The sequence below is a fragment of the Pogona vitticeps genome, chromosome 5, assembly GCF_051106095.1.
Source record: "Pogona vitticeps strain Pit_001003342236 chromosome 5, PviZW2.1, whole genome shotgun sequence".
In the NCBI taxonomy this organism is placed as follows: Eukaryota; Metazoa; Chordata; class Lepidosauria; order Squamata; family Agamidae; genus Pogona; species Pogona vitticeps.
The window spans coordinates 187,310,667-187,325,100 of NC_135787.1; the positions used below are offsets into that span (position 1 = coordinate 187,310,667).

Consider the following 14,434-nt stretch of genomic DNA (forward strand, 5'->3'; position numbering starts at 1 on the left):
CCCACTTCTCCCAAAATGATGAGTAGAATTCTGTTATGAAGGAGATACAGAGTTTCAAATGTCAGAGTTGTTTTATAACACAAATGTGGAAATGAATGGAGTTTGGGGGGAGGCAGAGAGAACAGCGAGCTGAAGAGAACGCACCCCCTTCTCAGCTAGTTTTTGCTTTAAAATCCTCTCCCAACTCTGCCGCTTTTAGCCTGTTTTGTTTCAGTCGAATTTCAGGCCGTGAGGAGAAGTGACCACTTTTTGCAGGGGAAAACTAGCACAGTTGAGAACGATAAAACTGCCTCTATGCCCGCTGGATCGCTGGCCAGATGGCTCAGTGGTTGAGGCATCTGGCTGTGGAGCCAGAGGTCGGGAGTGGGATCCCCCCCCCCGTGCCTACTGGGAGAAGAGCCAGCCTGGGTAGCCTTGGGCAAGCTTCACATTGTATGCTACCAGATGATATTATATTAATAATGTACCATTAATAAGACATAGCTGACTGGATAGCTCAGTAGTTTAGCTAAGTGGATGTGGAGGCAGAGGTTGGGAGTTCAATACCCCACTTTGTCTGCTATGAGTAGAGCCGGCCTGTGTAGCTCTGAGCAAGCTGCACAATCCCAGAGCACCCCTAGAGGAAGAGGATGGTAATGCACTTCCGGGTATTCTCTACCTCAGTGTTTCCCAACCTGGGGGTCGCAAAAAAATTTTGGAGGGGGGTCACAGGTCACCGTATGTGTTGGAGCCCTTGTTTAATGATTTCTTGACCTTTCAGAGTGGGATATTAAATATATTTTACCCCACTGACAAGACAAATACAAATACTAAATACAAATACTAAAAAGGATCAAATAAATACCACACAAAAAAGCATAGGCAACATCAACAGCAAATGAAAAGTGGTAAAGCATAACAATCCTTTTCAAAACCCCACATGGGCAGCCATTCCCTGAGGAAAAGCTTGCCTGAAGAGCAAGGTCTTGGCCTGCTTGTGGAAAGACAGCAAAGATGGGGCCAGCCTTGCCTCCAGTGGGAGGGAGTTCCAAAGTCTGGGGGCAGCCACAGAGAAGGCCCTCCCCTGGGTCCCCACCAAACGCACTTGTGAAGGTGGTGAGAGAGAGAAAGGCCTCTCCTGACGATCTTAACACTTGAGCAATCTCATAAAAGGGAATGCGGTTCTTGAGATGGCTTAGGCCCAAGCCACAGAATCACCATCATCATTTGTCATCAAATTAATTCTGACTTATGGCGACTCAAACATACCCATCTATCATGCAGACAATTTGTTTGTGTGCTGACGCCCAAACCTTGGTGCCTGGTCAGAGTAGGTAAGCGCTTTCTCCGTTGCAAGAAAGGTGACGCAAGGCAAACGGATGATCAACGAGGCCGCGCGACGAGTACACACACTGGGGTCATTATTACATAGCTGCCACCCACTCCCACTTTGCAAAGAAGATTTAACCAGGGGGTAGAGTTTCAAGGCTGCTGGTTGAGCCGCCAAAGAAATCAATAGGACACAATGAAAGAATTGTTTTTAAAAGAGCCAAGCACCAAGGTGAAAACATCCCTCCCGCCCCCAAAAAACACAATTTCCCTTGTCTGATGAAGCAGCACCTCCCTCCTCAGCAAGGAGTGGGGTGGAAGGGAGATGGAGCTGGAGCAGAGGAACACCAAGTAGAAATTCCCAGTTCAACAACATCCTCTTTCTCTCCGCAACCAATGACAACGGTCTGTGCATCTTCAATTCCAGTCCCCAAACCTGAATCGGGGGAACATACAAAGAGCTGCACTGGATTAGGCCACAGACCGACCCAGTCTATGCACACTGCTGCTGCTACTCGGCCAACCGGATGCTGATGGGAAGCTCACAGCAGGAAACAAATAAAGCAGCATCCTCTATAGCAGTGGTCCCCAACCTTTTCTGAACCATGGACTAGTTGGGGGGTGGGGTCTGCATGTGGGGGGGCACCCCACTGTGCTTGTGGGTGGGCGGGGCACACTCACGGGTGGGCAGGCCGTTCATTCGTGGGGGGAGTGCATGTGGAGGGGGAGATCTGTCTCCGTGGCGGGTGCTGCCATGGCCATGGACCAGCACTGGGCCACGGACCAGGGGTTGGGGACCCCTGCTCTATAGGATGCTTCACTCTAAGCAGGTAAAGGGTGTGACCCTGATTTGTCCCAGGTTGATGCAAACTTTTCTATACCTCACCTTGGCCTTTAAATCACTGTCACCATTTACACAGAAGTGCTAAACCCTCCTGTCAATGGGTTTTCCAATCGCACGCCTGTCACATAACCCCTCTTCTCACATACCCTTCTCTGCTATTATCGCCACCCTCTTATCCATCCCTTTGTCCTGCATTCAAATTCCTCCCTTCTTAAAAAAAAATTTTAGCCAGTGAAATAGGACTTAATTGATATGATGTAGTATGGATTTGAATTAGTGCTGTATCAGTTTAGCGGTATAGTGAGACTGGAAAGTCTGCCAAAACACACACATATAAACACACAAACACCAGAACCCACAAACCCTGCTAGCCAAAAAAAAAAAAAAAAAAAAACCTTTGAAAAAACCACATACTCATGTGAAAAGATTTGGTATACTCTTGATTAGCTTGAACACTGTGCAGTCAAAGGAAAGGTGAGCAATGCGGCGGGAACCGCAGGACATACACCTTTCTAGTCACTCAGGACCTTGAAATCTGACATTTGATATCAGGCATCTATAGAGAGAGAGGAGAGGAAAATTGAAACTGGAAGGGCTAGGTTCCTGGTGAGATTTCTAACTTCAAAATTCAACAATAAGTCCCATCCCAAGTAATCCAGACAACAGACTCAATAAAAACTGCATTTATAACTTCCATAAATACAACAGGTCTTCCAATAAATGTCTGTGGATACCACAGGGTTGTGTATGAGCAGCCACTGCCGTTCAAGAACCACACATACCCCCAAACACCTCTGGGCGCGTGGAATTAACAAAACGATACTGTACTTTGGATCTTGGTGGAAAACAGGTTTCATCCTGTAAATGAGGATTGTGTAAAAGAGAAAGGTAACCTAATCTTCAGATTACTCAGAAACGCATGCCATCGTGTCAAATCCACTGGGGTTTACTCTCAAGAAAGCCTTAACCCAACTGCAGCCCATCAAACCCAGCCAACACAACTCACATTGAGCTAAATTTCATTGCTCTCAGGCTTATTTTCTTAGTCGGTAAAGCTGACGGTGCATTTCCCCCTACATACAGATCGAATTTACTTTGGTCAACAGCTCTGAAACAGCCGCATCCCAAGGGCTGTCCTCAAGCTCCTTAAGCCTGCCTGTTTGAACGGAATTCGTCTAAAAGGGGATCCAGGCGACACCCCAAAGCGCTGGGGCCACGTCTGAAAAAGAAAAGGAAACCAGAGAGCGCTTCAGATGACAAAAAGATTTATTGTCGCACACACCACTAAAGTCCAGGGATTTTGCCAGCAGAATACAGTATACGTAGTTAAAAGTCAGAGTCAGGAAACATGGTTTTTCTGAAAACACCTAGAAACAACCCCACCACCACTACCTAGATAAGCTGGGGATTCAGAAAGATGTGGTCCCATAAAGTAGCTCTTCCTGGCTCTGGTGTAAATACACCCATGTCTGCACTGACAGCCGTGGAGAAAAGTACATTGCTAGTGGGATCGCCGTCGGCATCCAGCGCTGTACAAAACAAAGCAAATTTATGAGCTGGATGCCCAGTTTTACATCCTACAAAAGACCGGACAGGAGGAGAGGCAGGAAACTAGGCAGAGAACTGAAAATCGGGAGAGGGGAAGCAATACAGGGAGTGAGGAGCCGGAGAAAAAAAGGTCTGCGAAATCATTGTCAAAGTGCTCAACTTCCACCACAACGAGCTGGTGACAAGAGATCACACAAACCTTCGCAGCCTGCAAGTCTCGGGACGGATCCCGTCCAGGCGGGGAGCGATCCCAAAGCGTAAAGTTGGGGAAAAAACATAGTCTGGACTCCATCTGAACAGAAAACCCACGTTTTATGTTATCGGAACAGAAAACCCTTAGACTGACTCTCTCTCTCTCTCTGGCTAGGACGGGCGCCGGAGATCCGCGTTAAGAGTTCTCACGATCCCCGCAGGACCCCGACCGGGTCCGGCGGACGCGCCACAGGGATCGCGCCTCCCAAGGGAAAGCCCGACCGGGACGCCTCGGAAAATCAAGGGGAAAATCCAAAACCTAAATCAAAACGGGCGTCCCTTCTCCCTCCGCCCAGACCCGACGTCCGCGCCCGAGGGCCGCGATCCCTTGACATACCAGCCGATCCGCGCCGCGATCCTTCAACAGACGAGCCGACCCTCCCGGCTGGCTTCCTCCCCGGAGTCCAGGCGGGCCGGGGACGGTGCTGGGCGCCGGGCGTCGGCGAGAGGCTGCGGGGAAAGGAGCCACTCACCTGCCGCGGGCGCGCAAGCCGACGGCGGGCGGAGAAGCGCGCTGTGCGCGGAGCGCAAACCCGGCGGCGCCCCGGCTAGAAGGGAACGGGCAGGTGCGAAGGGAGAGCGGCGCGGCGGCCGTCCGGCGATCCAGGAAGGCAGCTCCGGCGGAGGCGGCGAGGGTGCGGGTGGCTGATGGAGAGGCACACTCCGCCCCTCCGGGCCTGACATCACGCCGGCGGCCCGCGGGTCCCTCCCTCCCTTCACCGCCGGGCGCTTCAAGGCGCAGCCGAGCCCAGCCGCCGGTTCGAATCCTGCTCCCGGCAGGGATGCGCACCTGGACTTTCCCCGGGAAGGGGGTGGGGGGAAGCTCAGTAAGTTGCGTTTTAATCGTTGCAGAGTTTCGGGTCCAATTCTATTCTGGCTCCACAGTAGAAATGCAGAGCTCTACAAGGAGACTAGCTAGGAGTTCCCCAGAGTCCACCCCTTTCTTCTTAAAAAGTGTCAATAGCTCAATCTGAGACATTTGTAGGAAAACGAATAAGAAACATTTCCACTTATATATATATAAATGTGTGTGTGTGTGTGTGTGTGTATATATATATACACCCTATAGATAGATAGATAGATAGATAGATAGATAGATAGATAGATAGATAGATAGATAGATAGATAGATAGATAGATAGATAGATAGATAGATAGATAGATAGATAGATAGAGGTCAGGGACTTGGTGGCGCTGCGGGCTAAACTGCAGAAGCATGTGCTGCAGGGTCAGAAGACCAAGCAGTCGTAAGATCGAATCCACACAACGGAGTGAGCTCCCGTCCGCTTGTCCCAGCTCCTGCCAACCTAGCTGTTCAAAAGCATGCAAATGCAAGTAAATAAATAGGGACCACTCAGTGGGAAGGTAACAGCGTTCGGTGTCTAAGTTGCACTGGCCATGTGACCACGGAAGATTGTCTTCGGACAAAACGCTGGGTCTATGGCTTGGAAACGGGGATGAGCACCGCCCCCTAGAGTCGAACACGACTGAACAAAAATTGTCAAGGGGAACCTTTACCTTATATAGATATAGATATATATTAAAGAGTTGTGTATGCACGGCTTTCTTTAGTGCACACATGCTTAGCAACTAACCGAACGGATCAACAGCAAACAAACAACTGCCTCCGGCAGCCCAAGGAGGAAGAAAGAAAAACCCAGCAAAGAGGCAGGGTTCTCTATGAAGTCGTAAAGGCTGGAAGGATCAATTGGTTAGTGCTGGACAAATACTGTATACAATCCCTTCAGGCCAGAAAAATCCCTCCCAGTTGTACGAAGAACAGAGGGCCTCTGAGATGGCAAATGAAACAACCAAAATTAAGGGGGAAATTAAAGTGAAAAGAGAAAAGGTAGAAGAGAGAGGGGGGCAAAATATCGAGGCACTTAAAAACGAATGGATTTATTTTAAATAAATAAATTTAAGAGTGGTCGCATAGACCAGATGGGTGGGATACAAATCAAATCAAATCAAATCAAGCAAGCAAGCAAGCAAGCAAGCAAGCAAGCAAGCAAGCAAGCAAGCAAGCAAGCAAGCAATTTGTTTCGCCTGATGCTTGTTTGCGCTACCTGATTTTTCCCAATAGCCAGATGATGCAAAGTTTAATCCAATGCAACACAGGCCTTTTCCCTTCCCTTCTGTGCTGGGATTTGATGGGGAGGGTGTCTCCATTCAGTTTGGAAGTATTTATAGGAAGAAAAGCAAAACAGACAGAGCTTTGTTGTTTAAGTTGCTGTTTTTACCTTTTGTGAAATTTCTGGGTAGCACAGGACTGCAGCTCAGGGAAAAACAAAACTAAAAACAACCAAATGCACAGCTACAAGGTGGGGAATACTTGGCTCAGTGATACTCTGAGTAAGAAGGATCTTGGAATAGCTGTAGATCACGAGCTGAATAGGAGCCCACAGGGTGATGTGGCTACAAAAAAGGCCAATACCATTTTAGGATAAACAGAAGTATAATCTCTAAATCCCACAAGGAACTAGTGTTAGAAGGCAGCCCCGTCAATTTATCATGTAAGACTAATACTAATAGCCACTCTTAGTAAGAAAGTGCACATTTTACTCATTTATTTATTACGTTTTTAGTTAACAGTTCTAAAAAAAAAGCACTCGAGGCAGCTAACAACATGTCTAAAGGGAAATTAAGCAATAAAAGCACCACAGCAGTCACAGAAATGAAACACAATGTCTAAATGTTGTGTTTCCAACTAGTTCTGACCCAGGCACTGTACGGCATAATCTGTGTGGATCTCTACTTGTGTGCATAAGTATGAACACTGGGCACATGTCCCCATATGTAACAGCGAAGAGGGGCCAAAGCCACTCATGGGCACAAAATGTACTAGCAACCACCTGAACCTCCACGAGGAACTCCTATCACTTGATCTTGATGTTTGCCTCTCAGTTCTAGCAAGATGAATCATTGTGATGCCACTCTGGGCAAATGTCAGGGTCATGTGCAGCTTCTGTAAATGCATTACAGGAATGCGGGGCCATGATGATGTACTTACTGGAGATAATATTCCAGAGAGAGTTTTGTTTGCTTAACCCCTAGCAGAAAAAAAAGCCATACATGAAACCAAAACTAATGTTCACATTCCTGTCTTCTCCTTCTCGTTATCTCATGAGCTAATAATCCATGACTATATTCTTCCAAAGCCTGCTGACTTTGATACTCAAACAGCCAAAGATGATGGAAAATCACACCGTCTGCTGATCAGTGGGAACATCTGCCCTACCATGCAGACATGTCCAATTTGGTCTCATCTAGCTGTGTTGGGAGAGCCCAAACCTATTCATGTTCCCATGGAACTCAGCACAGAAGCACGGCATGGAACGAGTGTAATCCTGCTTTGGCAATTTCTTCTTACACTTTTCCTAAGAGTCGTTTCAAGTCATTCCGGCTTTGTGCCAGTAGGATGGTGTCAACTGCGTATCTTCAATTATTAATGTTTCTTCCACAAATTGTCACTGGGTGGGCAGATATTTCGGACCACTGATGTACCGCATAATTATCTTCTATTCAACAGAGGAAAGGTCCCCTCAATATAGTATTTATATAGAAGTCATGTAACACAAAAAAGGGTGCTGCAGGATAAACCGCTGAAGCCTCTGTCCTGCAAGGTCAGAAGACCTGCAGGTCATAAGATCGAATCCACGCGACGGAGTGAGCCCCCGTCGCTTGTCCCAGCTCTCGCCAACCTAGCAGTTCAAAAGCATGCAAAATTCAAAAATATGAGTAGATAAATAGGTACCGCCTCGGTGGAAAGGTAAACGGTGTTCCATGTTAATCATGCTGGCCACGTGACCAGAGAGGATTCTCTGCAGACAAACGCTAGCTCTATGGGTTGGAAACGGAAATGAGCACCGCCACCTAGAGTAGGACACGACTGGACAAATTGTCAAGGGGAACCTTTACATGTAACACAGCCTTGGTGGGGAGGTCATGGTGTTCCGTGCCTAGTTGTGCTGGCCACATGACCACGGAAACTGTCTTCAGACAAACGCTGGCTCTACGGCTTGGAAACGGGGATGAGCACTGTGCCCTAGAGTTGGACACGACTGGACTAAATGTCAAATGGAACCTTTACCTTTACCATGTAACACAAGTTCTCTTGAGCAGTTAACAATTCCAGAATTCCACAGGTGAAAATATATGTATGTGGCAACATGACTTTGATACACATGCAGCCTATGGAATTCTGGGAGTTGGGGTCCAAAAAGGTAGGCATTTCTCCCCTTTGGTAGAGGGCGGGGTAGAGACAAGTATGATGACACACATGAAATGGAGGAAATGCATTCCCAGGTTGAGACTGATTCACATATTGGGTGTGCATCACTTTATTGAGCAACTCTTTGGGCCCACTGACATAGCAATACTTTTATCAAAATGTCATAGCATGTGAGAATTAACATCATCGATTCACCACCAGCGTAATGTCTGTGTCAATTCAAGGGAAAGTTTTTTTCACCTCCAAAGGTTGGTGTTTTTTGCTCCAAGGATAAAAATCACATCCTTAAACATTAGCAACTTTAAAAGGTGTTTGAATGCATTACACTCCGCAGCAAAATTAGCAATGTTCAGCTAAAACAGGTTTTTGGTGCTTTTTGGGCCCGCCTCCTTTGGTAGGCGCTCACTCAGAGGCAGCACCCAGAGGAGGCGGGGCAGGAAAGGCAGGGCACTGCCTTGGAGTAGGCACCTGCTCGAGGAGGCGGGGCTATGAAGGTGGGTCTATGTTGAATAACTCCTGGGTTTACATTAGGTTTAACAATCGATTCAAAAATATTTGTTTGCACAACATACATCTGAGCATACTTTTTTTTGGGGGGGGGGAATATTTTTTGTTGTTGTCTGGGGTTTGAGGTATTTTAAACAGCCTCGAGGGGGTTCTCTTTTAACTCGATTGTGAATGTGATTTATTTTGAATCATTTAGGCATGTGAGTTTGTATGTGTCAGAGTAAATTTTGTCTATGGGGTTTGGCAAGTAATGGATGCCAGGATCACAGGGTTTGGGCTGCAGGGAAATCTTGCCGTCTGATCTGCTACATATATTTTCTATCTGTCATGTTGAAATAGCGCTATTCCAAGAAATAAAATAATCATAAATCAAATATTAAAAATAATACTGGTGCCGGCAAGCAGTTGTGAGAAGGTGCCTGTATGAGAGTGGGCAGGCACAGGTTCCGTTGTGCCCTTCCACTGGCTTTTCAGGAGGGGGGGGATTTCAAAAGAATCTAGATCCTTTTCCTAGAGCTGCTGCTTGGACCACACGGAACGCACCTGAGCCTGTTTGATTTTGGAAACTAAGCAGGGCCAGGCTGGATTAATATTTGGAGCAGAGGCCACCAAGGTATAGAATTCCAGGTATGGCCAGGAAAGGCTCCAACCTGAAACCCTGAGGTTAGACCATCACCTTATTAGTAACATATTAATCTAATTACCCAAACCAGACATTTGTGCCTTGACACAGAGTTCACCTCCTTTCAGTCTATCGCACCAAACAGACATGGATTGCCCCACCCACTAGGATTGCTTTCAATCCCTTTTTAAAGTTTGCAGCCGTATCCACACATCTGATGGCAACAGCTTCCATATGCTTGCACTGTTCAAATAAAATAGTCCATCTGTGTTACTCATGGATGTCCTGTTGCAAAGTTTTAAAGTTTTTGGTCAGATTCCTTTAGCTGTGCAGCAGAAATGCAGGGGTTCACAGAGCAGAAAGACTTCAAGTTCTCCTGATTAGTGCACCCATCCCCCCCCCCAATTAACTGGCACTTATAGTCTCAGTAACTCACTCTGAAACATTAGTAGGAGAAAGAAAAAAAGGCTTCATTACTTTCAGTTAAACAGATCATACAGCAAACTGACAAACATGATTGCTTTCGACAACAGACTTCAAAAGACTCTGGGGGGGGGAACCATTGAGCAGAGAGGCAGGGCACATTTTGAATTTAAAGGCAGGAGGGAACAACTGATTAGTGCTGGCTTGACTGGCATTCACCCCGGCCCAGAAAGTTCCCTTCCAGACAAACTTACTGAAGGCAGCATGTGAGGTTGCAAAAGCTCCATAATGCACTAGCCTGGATATTTTGGCAGAACTTGGAATAATTCTTTTATAGGCTACAACTGCCCGTGTTCATGCAGGCGAGGAGATCCTGCTCACTGCAATCAGAGAGAGAGCAACCTTTCCAACCGCATTAATTTTTATATTTTTTGTGTAGGAATGTTGAAATAGCGCTATTCCAGTATGAAAGAAAGAAAATAATTATAAACCAAATATTAAAAATAACACTGTTACCTGCAAATGGTTGTGAGAAGGCACCAGTATGAGGGTGGGCAGGCACAGGTTCTATTGTGCCCTTCCACTGGTTTTCGCGGGGTGGGGGGAGTTCAAAAGAATCTAGATGCTTTTCCTACAGTAAATAACAAGAGCAACAACCTAGTGCCTATTCCTGACACCCCTTCCTCAGTCTTATAAAGAGAGAGAGAGAAATGTTTGCTCCCTCCCTCCTTATAGACTTTGCTGTTTTATGAATCTCAGTCACATGTGGACAAAAAAAAATATAAAGGTATGTACTATGACGTACATTGTTCAGAAGCTGCTTCCACACCCAGGAAATACTTTCTTGGCGGCTGAACTTCAGTGCAACGCATCTGCACTTCTGGTGGTGGAGGAGCCACGATATACAGTACAGTGTTTTGCTTTTTTGGAAAAAGTCCACCTGCTCATAATCACATGCAAAAAAAATCCCATAATGAGGGGTTGAGTAAGCACCAGCTAGTGCCCCATGCCTCTTGGCAGTCTGTGGGACAGGAAAAAGGCACATACCACACATACTTTTAAAAACCAGCCTGACCGGTCGTTCTGAAAGCCGTGTGAGGATTTTTTTTTAAAAAAAGAAGTATTATTCATTGTATTATTTGGGTGTACAAGAACAGGGCAGCCTTTAGGGGAACTGCACGGCGAGGTTTCTGACACCCAGCCAATGACACCTTTTACACACAACTGATTTCCTTGAACAACATCCATCCCCTCTGGAAACAGTAAGGAAGATTGCAAAGAATATCTAAGGGGATGTGTGGGAATTAAACAAAAGAAAACACAGCATGGAAGAGCAAGTTATACAGCTTTCTGTAAATCCTTCCCATTACATCTGGGACTCGAAGGGAGGAGAAAGGTTGAATTTAAAGTGTGGGACTCATTCAAAGACCTGAATATTTCTAGGTACCACATCTGCAATTTTATCATATCACACACTCCTAGTGATTGACTAGGTAATAATTTTTTCCCACCTGTCCTTAATTATGCCTTTTCCTAATCCTACAATTTTAATTTTGATCTCCAGTTTTACAAGAACTGTGGTTTATTTGCTAAAAGCTCAACAGGGACATGTATGTGCTACCAATGGCTTCTACAGATGCAAGTTGTGATTGTTATTTTTGAACAAAAAAAGGTGTCTCCATCCTGCCCAATGGGCTTTGGCAGTGATCATGTGATATCTGATTTATCAACCCCCATTGTCCAAACCGGGACTTGGATTAACATTCTCATGGGTTTACGCCTCCTAACCATCTATCTGGACTTCCATGATTTCTTCTCTCATCATCCATTGGCAGACTGATTAAGAATTTTGCAGAGATTAAAAGCTTCCATATTTTGTCCAAGTGCAGTTTATCCTAATAAAGGTATTGCCCATTTGTGGATTTCGGAGTCTGGATTTTGTTTTATTTCACTAAGGAGCCCCATGGCATAGTGGTTAAACTGCAGTACTGCAGCCAAAACTCTGCTCATTACCTGGATTCAATCCAAAGTAGCCAGCTCAAGGTTCACTCAGCTTTCCATCCTTCCAAGGTCAGTAAATTGAATACCCACTCGCGGTGGGATAATGTGTAGCCTGCATAATTTTAAAAATTGTAAACCATCCAGAAAGTGCACTATGGGATGATATAGAAGCAGAACAATTTGGTAGGGTTGTTTTTTTTTTTTTGCTTTCATTTTTATTTATTTTATTTATTTGTTTTATTTACAGGCCACTTTTCTCCCAATAAGGGGACTCAAGGCGTCTCACAGTACAGTATTAAAAAGAACCGGATTAAAAGCACAATACATTATAAATGAAAAAAAAAACAATTAATCTATAAAACTGATTAAAATACTGTACACTGAATGATTTAAAACATGTAAAATGTTAAAAACTATCTTAACTACCCTGTTTCCACCAAAATAAGACCTAACCTGAAAATAAGCCCTAGTATGATTTTTCAGGATGCTCGTCATATAAGCCCTACCCCAAAAATAAGCCCCAGTTAATTGAAAGCCCTCCCTCCACCCTTGTGCAGCCATCAAATCAAATCAAATCAATGTATTGTCATTGTAAGTATATACAATGACATGGGTGTCTATGTGAATTTCGTTGTATGGGTATAATATGTATATACTTACAATGACAATAAATTGATTTGATCAGAAGATGACATGACTGTAGTTGAATAAATGTAGATGGCTGTACATGAAAAAAAATCCCCTGAAAAGTTTGTTTGTTTTTTTGGAACAAACATTAATATGACCCTATCTTATTTTTGGGGAAACACGGTCAGAAATGGGATTCAGGGACTCAATCATGATGCTTAAAAGCGTGCCTGAAGAGATGGGTCTTCAGCTGTCAGTGGAAGGATAAAAGGGAGGGGGGGCAATCTGATCTCCTGAAGGAGAGCATTTCATCACCTGGGAGCAGCCACAGAGAAGGCCCCGTCTCGTGTCCCCATCAACCCTGCTTGCGCTGGCAATGGGACCAACAGGAGGACCTTCTCCAATTATCTTAAGAACTTTGTTGTACGTAGATGCCACCTGTGAGCTGCTAACCCCGTTCAAGCCATTCATTCGTTTTCGTGTAAGGCAGCATCCATTCTCTGCTATCAACCTCTGTGCATTGATTAGCGTGTTTGGGGGGGTGGGGGCTCAAAGCTGACTCGTACAAGAAGGCTCCCTCACAGGGATTCCATTAAATGCAAACAAATGACCAAAGAGGGCTAGTGTCTTGTACGATTAAAGATTTCATTCATTCTCCACAAATGAATGACTGGAAAGGCCAATTGACCATTCATGATGCATAGGAATTGTCCCTCAAGGTTTCGGCTGGAAATTCAGACGGCTACTTTAGACTACGTCCAGTGTGAGTTTTGGCTTTTCTTCAAGTTGGCTTGGAAACCGTTATCATAAACTGTTTTTGAAGTTATCTGGGCTGCCATAGTAATTCTCTTCTCTGGAGACAACAAGCCAAGAAATGCTTCACCTGAGCCTGAAAAAATGTCAACTACTCGTCACGTGTAGTCCCCCCCCCAAAAAATGGTCTCTTTCCCAAGATCTGAGGTTCATACACCTCGTACAATTTATTGGGATTCTCTACTGCACTCACGAACTCAAACTGTTCAGAAATGTGATTCCTCTACAAAAAGGTGCCAATAACACATTGTAAGGAATGTTAGCTCAGAAATGATTAGTAAATTCCTCTTTTTGGATCACAAATCCAAAATGCTTGGCTGGAGGATTCTGGGAGGTATCATTTAAAAAAAGTAAATTTAGCAAGCTTTGGTTACAGGTAATAATGTTCCTTGTAGCATGTTACTTCTGACACATGTTACTTTGATAGCCAGTGAGGGCTAACATTACTGTTTTCTAAAAAAGTAACACAACTAGTGGTAGCAGTGTTATTTTCCAAAACATCACAGGGCTTACCTATGTTATCTGAGTCAATCCATCTCACATTGCACTGTCCGCTTTTCCTACTGCCTTCCTTTTTTCCTACCATTATTGCCTTTCCTCAAGAGCATTGCCTTCTCAGAACAAAGAAAATTTAGCTTCTTCAGTACTGAAATCTGGCTGTTCACCAGTAAAGAATTATTAAATATATACTGTATTCCTTGCTGTCTTTGAATCTTGTGTTCAGGATTATAGCCTATCTCTTGCAAAAGCATCAGATCTAGCTTTAAACAGTGTTCTGAACTATGTCCATTTGAATGGCCGACCCACAAATAGTACCCAGGGAGCATCGTGATGCAACAATGGCCAAAATTGAACTGAAGCCCTTAGACTGCTGGCTCAGAACTACATGGAGGATGACCTAAGTTGGAGTTTTTAACAACCTCGCATGCTGCCTCTAAGAGGTGTGGCTGGAAGGGACTTTTCTGGGCTGGGGTGACTGTCAATCATTGACAGTACTTACCAATAGTTTCCTCCTGCCTCTGAATTAGAAGAGAGCCCCTCCTCTCTGCTCAGCACTTTTTCCCTCTCTGTTGCCTGTTGGCAGTCAGTTAGAATATTGAGGCCTGTTGCTGAGAGCAGTCATGCTTGCTAGCTTTGCTGTATGATGTGTTTGCAACCGTAAGTAAAGAAAATGGTTTTTACTCTTTCTGCCACGAATGTCTCAGAGTGAGTGACTGAGACTGTAAGTGCCAGTTATTAACAAGGAAAAGGCTTGGGGT

At 45.1% G+C, this 14,434-nt stretch overlaps 1 protein-coding gene across 2 annotated transcripts in view; it reads right to left on the reverse strand.

Annotated features, from left to right (window-relative positions):
- The window catches only part of PROSER2 (proline and serine rich 2), a 51,214-nt gene extending 46,500 nt beyond the window's left edge, over positions 1–4,714 (reverse strand). Inside the window, exon 1 of one of the 2 annotated variants that reach the window (XM_078376455.1) lies at positions 4,426–4,714. The gene's annotated coding sequence lies outside the window, so the exon portion shown is untranslated. Of the gene's footprint in view, positions 1–4,289 lie in introns of both variants that reach the window. The other variant, XM_020801075.3, reaches the window with a different exon arrangement.
- Positions 4,715–14,434: the final 9,720 nt, after the last annotated feature.